This window comes from Lygodium microphyllum, chromosome 23, assembly GCF_053477565.2.
Source record: "Lygodium microphyllum isolate KBCC chromosome 23, Lygodium_microphyllum_v1.1.10, whole genome shotgun sequence".
Taxonomy (NCBI): domain Eukaryota; kingdom Viridiplantae; phylum Streptophyta; class Polypodiopsida; order Schizaeales; family Lygodiaceae; genus Lygodium; species Lygodium microphyllum.
In genome coordinates this window covers 104,210,464-104,220,028 of record NC_141157.1, presented here as the reverse complement: position 1 = coordinate 104,220,028, position 9,565 = coordinate 104,210,464, and positions in this window count along the sequence as shown.

Genomic DNA, 9,565 nt, shown 5'->3' with positions numbered 1-9,565 from the left:
CCGAATGACATAACCAGGAACTCAAAGTGACCATATCTTGTATTGAAGGCTGTCTTTGGGATATCTTCTTCCTTCATCCTTATCTGATAGTAACCTGGCCTGAGATCAATCCTGGAGAAGATCTTTGCACCCTGAAGACGATCAAGAAGCTCATCTATTCTAGGAATAGGATACTTGTTCTTGACTGTTGATTGATTCAACCTTCGGTAATCAATACATAGTCGGAGTGTCCCATCTTTCTTTTTCTGGAATAGTACTGGAGCTCCCCACGGTGAATTGCTAGGCCGGATGTAGCCCTGATCTAAGAGTTGCTTGAGTTGTTCCTTTAGCTCAATTTCTTCTGGTATGGACATTCTATAAGGTCTCTTGGCAATTGGCGTAGCTCCAGGTACTAACCCTAATCTCATGATCTACTTCTCTTTGAGACGGAAGTTCGGTCAACTCTTCAGGGAATACGTCCACGTATTCCTTTAGCCAGGAAGGTCCTTCATGAGACTCTTGCTTTTGATCTGACTTGTTGAGTTTGATCAAGTAAATAGGTAATCCTTTTCTGACTCCTTTTATGATCCGAGATATTTTGGCCAATTGGATTCTTGGCACTCCTGCCTCATCTTGAGTTGTGACAAATTCCCTTTCAGAGTTTCGAAAGGAAACTTGACCCTTTCCACAATGAATGTGGGCATCGTTGGGCTTAAGCCAATCCATTCCGAGTAGACACTCATGGATACCTAAATTCATGACTCTGAATTTAACTGAAGTCTTCTTTCCTCCCAGAAAGAATTCCACCTTAGCAGTTTTCCTGGTACAAGTTACTTCACAACCATTTGCCAATTCCACAAGCAGGGTAGGTGCTTCTACTGTGGCTATTCCTAATCTTTTTGCACATGCTGGTGAGATAAAGGAATGTGTACTGCCACAATCGATCATGGTTTTGAAACCTTTACCTTGATAGTCCGACGGTGTTTGAATCACCGAGAACTGGCGATTTGGCCCTTTCTTGTGCAAAGCAGCGTGGACTGTCGCTCTTTCGAACTCTGCTTCCATGGTCGGATCTTCTTCTTTTTCTTCTTCGCACATTTGCATATTGGCAATACAGGCGGTTCTTCCTCTTCCTCGAGTAGCGGCTCCTTGACCATGGCCTGTTCCTTGGAAAGGTGCTTGGCGATGTCCTCCACCGAGCTTGGGACATTGCCTCTTGAAGTGACCGGGTTCGTTGTAGTGGAAACAACGGAGGTTTCGGCCATTACTTTGAGTAGGAACAAAGTTGTTGACGTTATTCGTCCTAGCTTTCTTTCTTTGTCCCTGATTATGACCTTGAACTCTCTTCATTTGAGGTCTGAATGTTCCTCTGTTCGGGTCATTATAAGACCAAGTTTTGTTACCCCTTGGTCTAGCTTGCACCTCCTGAATTATAGGCGCCGCTCGAATGAGTGCATCCTGAAGATCTGATGGACGCATAGATTCAAGACGGGTATTTACTGGTGGATTTAAACCCGCACAAAATTTGGACACCTGTTGTGTCATGTCCATCTATGGCACATACTTTAAAAATGAGACGAATTTAGAGTAGTATGCGTCAAGAGTGAGTCCTAGTTGTTTTAGCTCTTAGAACTCATTCATTTTCTGCGTGCGATATGCAGGTGGTAAGTATCTTCCCTGCACGACTTTCTTCAGCTTTTCCCAGGTAACGGATCCCTCTGTGATCCCTTGATCCCTGCACCATTGCTTCCACCAAAGTGTGGCTTCGCCGGTGAGTTTTAACTTGGCGAGCATTGCTTGATTGGCGGGTGCAGTATCGGCTACTTCGAAGTAATCCTCCATGGATTCAATCCAAATTTCAGCATCAGCCTGGACAAATCTACCTCTCCCGTCAAACTCGGGTGGCTTAATCTGCTTGAGGAGGAACTTCTTCTCCTGGATCACAGTAGTACTTGATGTAGAAGGCGAATTTGGAACCTGTACTTGTGGTTGTGCTTGAATAAAGGTTTTCTTAATGTTATTATACGATAATCGACGTTAGCTTATATGACATTTTTAACCTACTTAACTTTTTATCAACTCTTATATACAGCTAGACATTGATAAAAAGAAGTCTTTATTTGTATTTACATGGGCATAGCCCTTTCGAATACAACGTTCCATGTGATGATAAGTCAATTGTTACATTTAGTTTGGGGAGAACAACGTTGTATTGCATTTATCTACAGGAACTGTGTAATAGTAGGGTTTTGGGTCATGGATCTTCAGGAATCGATAAGTCATTGGAAGTTTAGGATATCCTTTCCATTGGAATCCATACTTCTCATGATGGCCCAACACTTTAATCCTATCGGTGAGGATTACACAGGTTACTTCCTCATATACATATGAGTTCATTTCAACCCTCCGACCTCGAATATGTAAAGTCAAATTTACGTGAGCTTCCACAAAAACGAATAACTTCACGACTTTCAAGTCTTCCAACCACTTGATCCTTTTTAGGTTGGTCTGTAGATAAGCAAACCGGTGGGCGGCTATATAATAGATTCCTGAAGCACCCGTCCATCTTCGTTCTATGTATAAAGGTGATGGATTATAAATCTGCTCCAGGATGTTCATCATCCCAATTCTTCGTCTATAAAGCGGAGAATGCATTGTGATGACCAAACCTAGATCTCCCCTTCTCACATAAAGTGAGTGATCAACACCACAAATATAAAATCTAATATTGGTATGATATTCTAGGTGCTTACTTTAGTCCATATAGTGCCTTCTTTAACCTGCACACATATGTGGAATGCTCCAAATCCTCATAACCTCATGGCTACTCCATATACGCCTCTTCTTGCAATTCACTATGCAAGAAGGCATCCTTAACATCCATTTTTTGTAACCTCTAACCTTTGGCTACTACCAAGGCAATCACGTATCTAATTGTTGCCACCTTAGCAATTGGATTGAACGTCTCTTCATAATCTATGCCACATATTTGACCATGGCCTTTTCCAACCAACCTAGCCTTATACCTGCTAACTGAACCACCTACATTATTCTTGACTTTGTAAACCCACTTATAGACAATAGTTTTCTTTCCCTTAGGTAGGCCTACCAAATCCCAAGTCTTATTAGCTTCTAATGCATCCATCTCCTCATCCATTGTGGTATCCCATTGAGCATAACCAATAGCATTCTCAAAACAAGTGGCCTCAACATCCTCAACACCTTCATCATATAAGCATAATGGTGAGATGCATAATCTTCAAAACCAAATCTATTAATATGGTATCTGACCCTGCTAGACCTATATACCACAGGATCACTTAGTGTAGCCTTTACATTACTATGTGCTCTCTGTACACTCGGTGTCCTAATTGAAGGAATACCAAGCCCATCATCCAAACTCTCTAAACCATTATAATCTCCATTAAATCCCAAATGACTGGTAGATATGTCATTACCATCCAACACTTTCTTTCTTTCTTTGTCTTTGTCTATAATACTTGTGGATGCACTGAAGATATGGGGCTACTTCCTAGTCTCTCAAACCAAGGGCTCACTGTACGTGTAGTACCAGATGATATTTTCGGTCTACTAAGACTCTGTGATTCTTGCTTTTCTTTTCACACATAGCTATCATGATCATTATCATCATCCAATACACCAGCAATAGGTGCATACCAACTACCCATCTCATAAAAAATAACATCCTTGCTCACTCTCAACTCACATGTGACTGGGTTATAACAACGATACCCTTTTTACTCTAAAGAGTAACCAATAAAAATACATTTTTTAGCTTTGGATGAAGCTTCTTTTGTAGCTTATCTGGCACATGAACATATGCAATACAGCCAAATACTTTCAAGTGTGATACATTGGGCTTCTTGCATATAAAGCATTCTTCATGGGTCACCCATGAATTGAAGCTATGGGAGTTCTATTCATAATATAGACAACAGTAGAAACAACTTCAGACCAAAAATATTTTGGCATATTTGTTTTAGCCATCCATGCTCGTACAACTTCTACAATATGCCTATTTTTTCTTTCTACAACCCCATTTTCCTGTGGGGTATACTTGCAAAGTAAATTGCCTCTTTATCCCATCAGACCTCAAGAGGCCATTAAACTCATTAGAGAGGTACTCTCCCCCTCCATCTAATCTCAAGCACTTAACCTTCAAGCTTGTTTCCATGTCAATAGCTATCTTGAAAGATTTGAAGTGCTCAAATACATCACTCTTTTCCTTCATGAAATATAGCGATATCTTCCTTGAACAATCATCAATAAATGTGACAAAGTATTTGCTGCCACCAAGAGATACATTTTGTGTAGGTCCCCAAACATTTGTATTATGCACAACATCAAGTATATTTCTGGTCACTTCTCTGTCATGCAAAAAGGATTGTCTTGCATGCTTACCAAAATGACATCCTTCACACACTTTATGAAATTTTGCAACTCTAAAAGAAGGCAACCTTGTAATCAATCCTTTGGACTCCATTAATTTCAGCCTTTGCATATTTTCATATCCAATACGTTTACGCCATATTTCAATGTGCACCTTATCTCTAGCTTTTCAAAATGCCTTATTTAAATATTTAACTCCATGAGCTACACATTTTGTAGGCTTCCCATCTATTTGAAACTCCTCATGAGAGTGAGGGTTTTTTTAATGACTTCCCCAGCTCCATCATGATTCCCTTTTCTATGCCTTGATGTTGAGAAGCTAAGTATCATTTATAAACCTATCATGTTGGTAATTAGAAAGGTCTTTTAGCTTTGAACTGAGAGACTACATCATCTTACCATACCCAATTATGTTTTACAAAATGACCTTTATGTTTAATTGGGTCAGTCTCATGTAAGTTGTAATACCTTCAACTGGTATCAGAGCCATCTTTCTCGAGAGCTTGAGCCTAACCCATTGCTTCAACTTGTGGAGAAAATCTTAATCACACAATTTCAACGGTAGCCATGGATTCTTCACCCCGATGTATGGATTGAGCTCTACTGACTTCTTGTCCCTCTTTTTCTGCTTATTCTTGAGCATTACTCGGTTCCTTTGAGCACCTGAGAGTGCTTCCAAAGCTTCAACACTAGCTTTAAGAGCAGTAATAGGGACATCCACATTAGCATGAATTACATCTATTTGCTGCCCTGCCTTCTTGACCAGCCTATCTCATCCTCCAGCTCCTCTTGGCACTCCACTCGACTCTTGGCAATCATTAGAAACTTTCTCGACATCTCTAGCATGAGTTTGGGCATCTATTGGAGCTCATGGGATCAGCCATTAATTCACATTTTGCGACAATTTGCTATCATATAGTTTAGGGCATCACTTGATTAATCATCTGAAGGTCACTTAGGCTTCACAGGATATCTATTTGATGTTATATCATATGACTCGAATGTTATACCAATGCATTGGAATGCATTGGGATTGATTTGAGACCTATTTCGCTCAATTTTCTAGAGTTCTTTTATTGCTATAATAAGCAAAGACTGAATGCCATTTTATCAATGAAAGCATATGCCTATTGCTCAGTGATGTATCAATACTTATGGTTCTTGTTACATGCTTGGATATGCTTTCAAATTACCTTTGAGAAAATATTGGAGCTTTGATTCTTACCATTGGTTGTCACTAACTATTATATATGGTTATATGATGCTCTAGTAAGAGCTTTGCAAGATACTTGGGTTGAATACTCCCAAATGTATGCTACTTGGAACTTGGATGTATGGATGCCTTTCACATTATGTTTTGAGCTTTCTTTTCTCATTTGGCATTCAACTTTCATTTAGTGGGAGCCACTTCTTGACATTTGGAGATTATATTGAGATTTTGGTTACATATGTGAGCTTGAGGATCTTACAATGAGACCGTGGGACTTGGTGACATGTACATGCTCTTGTTATGCTTTATGTATGTAGTTGATGCTTAGTGGGCTGATTTGACATTACTTTTGGGCCCACACCTATCCTCGTCACATGATGTTGACAGTGATGTCTGCATCTTGGTTGGTTATGTACTGAGCTTTCGTTACATTGCTCAATCTGATGTGCCTCTAGTTGGTCTCATCTGTTACCCACGAGACCCACTCTATGCATGATAGTTATGCCTATGGGATATATCTCAGTATGACACATTTATTCTTTGACAAATCTTGGTGCTAGTCTTGCATATTCACTCATTGCTAGTTGGAGCTAGTCCTTGGAAGTTGTAGTTTGCTTATATCGATGATTACCCCTCTTTTGCATTGATCTCTTATTGATGTACTTCATTTTCAACATGTTGTAATTATAGTTTTCTACACTATTTATACAAATAGTCATCTTCATTTTAGAGTTATTTGCATTGATGATTGTGGACAGTTCATCACTTAGTCAGTACGCCTTATTTTTAGCTTGATCTAGCATTGATTTTAGGGTTGTTTGCAATAATTAAAGTAGCTTGCATTGACAATTTGTGCACTTTTTTGCCTTCATTATGGTTGGTGACTTGACTTATAGTGCTATCTTTGATATTAAAAATGTAGAAAATGCAAGTTAGACCCTTGAAACATAAGGGTGGTGTCAAGCCCGAACTTATTAATCCAGATGATTGGGCTGAATTAGATTACCTATGTAAGTCAACCATCATATTATCCCTCTCTAAGCAAGTATTCTATAATGTTGTCTCTCATAGGAAATCCAAATGGAAATCATGAGAAAAGATTCACAATGTCCATCACAAACAAAGCCTTGCTTCTTATATATATTGGTTGAATAAACTCATGGACCTTTGTATGAAGGAGGGCAATTCTATGTCAGCCCACTTAAATGAGTCTCATTCCATTATTAGTCATTTGGCTTCGAAAGGGATTGAATTCAAGGGCACATTCTCTTCCCTTGTTTCTCTTAAATACACTACTACCTGAATCATGGGATACCTTTGGCACTATTATGTGTGCCAATAGACCTACTAATGGGTTACAATTTGCACAATGTGTAGAGAGTGTACTCTTGACTACTAAAATATGTTAACAAGAATAATGTTGATGCTTTCCACTTGGGTTGAATTAGTTTAGCTATGTAAGTCCACCATCATATTATCCCTCTCTAAGTAGGTGTTCTATAATTTTGACTCTGATGGGCTGTGAGAATGGAAATTATAGGAAAAGATTCACAATGTCTATGATAAACATAGCCCCACTTCTTAGATGTATTGGTTGAAGCAACTCATGGGCCTTGCATGAAGAATGGCACTTCTATCTTAGCCCAGTTAAGTGAGTTTCATTCCATTATCAACCATTTGTCTTCACAAGGGATTGAATTCAAAAGTATTCTTCTTCCCTTTTTTCTCTTAGTTACACTACCTGAATCATGGGATACCTTTCGCAATGCTATATGTACCAATACACCTACTGAGATGGGTTATAGTTGCACGATGTAGAGGGTGTACTCTTAAAGAGGTTAACAATAATAATGTTGATGCTTCTTGCACCTCTCATGCTTTGAAAGTTAGGGGAAATAATGGTAGGGGTGGTAATGATCGCCATTGGTAGATACTCTCACCAGTCTCGCTCTTAGTCACATGGACCCTCTCACCTGGACAGTCTCATAATAAGTCTCATGGCCATAAGTCCTCATTGACTTGTCATTACTATGGGAAAGCATGGCATATTCAGCTAGAGTTCATTTCAATGACATTTGAATAAAGGGAAGGATAGTCATACATTGTGACTATTGGAGTTCCCACATCTTCTCTCTCTCTCTCTCTCTCTCTCTCTCTCTCTCTCTCTCTCTCTCTCTCTCTCTCTCTCTCCTTCATCCATAGCTTTGCTTCTGCTCCATGCTTTCACTTCAGGGCTCTCTCCCTTCATTTTTAAGTTATTTCATGGTGATTAGCTGAAAATCAGATTTACTAAGGATTCCCTATAGTTGTATAGGCTTCGCATCAATGGCAAACTTCATGTACAACTGCGAGAAATCTATAGTAAGTTTTCCAAATGTCATCAGCCAATCACAACCAAGCACAATATCTATGGGTCCCATTTCCAAAGAAATTAGGTTCCATGTACCTCATAATTTTTAGCTAACTATATGGGAACCTGTGGGCACATTTGAGTGTTGATTCCCTCTTCACCATTAGCTACTTGTACTCTTATGGGTTGCTATAAATTAGTGGAAAATTAGTGTAACCTATCCACATCTAACTTATTCACAAAACTATGTGTACTGCTTGGGGATTCACAAAACTATATAATGTGCATTCATGGTCTATTTATAAATATCCTAATTTATGAATTTTTGTAAATAAAACACAACCCTTTTCTATTTAATTTGTAAGTAATCCCTTTATATGACACCCTTTTGTATGTAAAAAATGTATAAAATTGGTGTTTTAAAAACCCCTTATTTTGAACTCATGTTATATATACATATATTCATGAGTGACCCCCCCCTGAGGTGTACTACCACTGTCTATCAAGATATAATCATTTCCATGAATTGTACCCTTCATACAAAGTGTATTAGGGCTCTTTGAACGTGTCCAAGCATCCATGGAAATATAACAAAGGGTAGTGGCAATAAGAGGTAAATTTGTCCCACTAGGATCAAAAGGAATCTACCCACTAGTGTCAAATGGAAATCCATCAACAACTCGTAAGACTGATCCATCAGCAACCTCTTGGAAGTACACTTGGAGATGCATGATAAATCGTATACTTTTCACCACATTGGAAAGATAGACCCTTTTCCTTTCTTTCCTTGAAAATATCCATAGATATGAACTTGCCATTGTTTGTCGAGTTATTTTGGGATCTATTGTCACCTTGCTTAGGCTCCACTTTATGGCTGATTGTTGTCTTTGAAACACTTTACTGTCTTGAATCATTGAAAGTAGGGTATGTAGGGACTCTAAGGACTACTGAATGAAGTATTGAATCCTCCATCATCGCCACCAAAGTTACCATGTTTAGCAACAATCCTTTTCTCTCCAAAAGAATTCTGCATCAAAATGTCCCTTCTATACTTATGATCATACCTCTCTCTACTAGCTCAATGGCATGAAATAGTATTATAGGTTTTTGGGCCATAACATCAGCTGATAAATTAGGCTCCAAACCATAGCTTTAAATTCCTTTCAACTATCTACCTCATAATTTTCCCTCTTTATGTACCTCCACTATGTATGAGCAAAACCCTTAGGATGAAGTATAGCAAAGTGAATCTTTTGGTCATCTGACTTAGGGAAAACATCAAAATAGGACTCTAACTTTGACATCCACTACTCCAAATCAATTGGTGATGATGAATGATCACTATATTTGGTTACCATATCTTATCATGGAATTTTCTCTCAACAAAGCCTTGTTGCCCATTAGTTACTTAGGGTTGCATGTCCATGTAATGACCATTGGGGCTTGAAAGATTAGAGACACTCCTATGATAGTTGGTTTGAAACCTATCTAGAGGAATAGGTGGTTGGCTTGCAATGGTTTGAGAAGAATTTGACCCATGAATGCTCAAAATCGACTCATCAGTTCTAACAGAAGTCTCCCCAATCTCATAATTGTTATGTGATATCCCTTTCTTT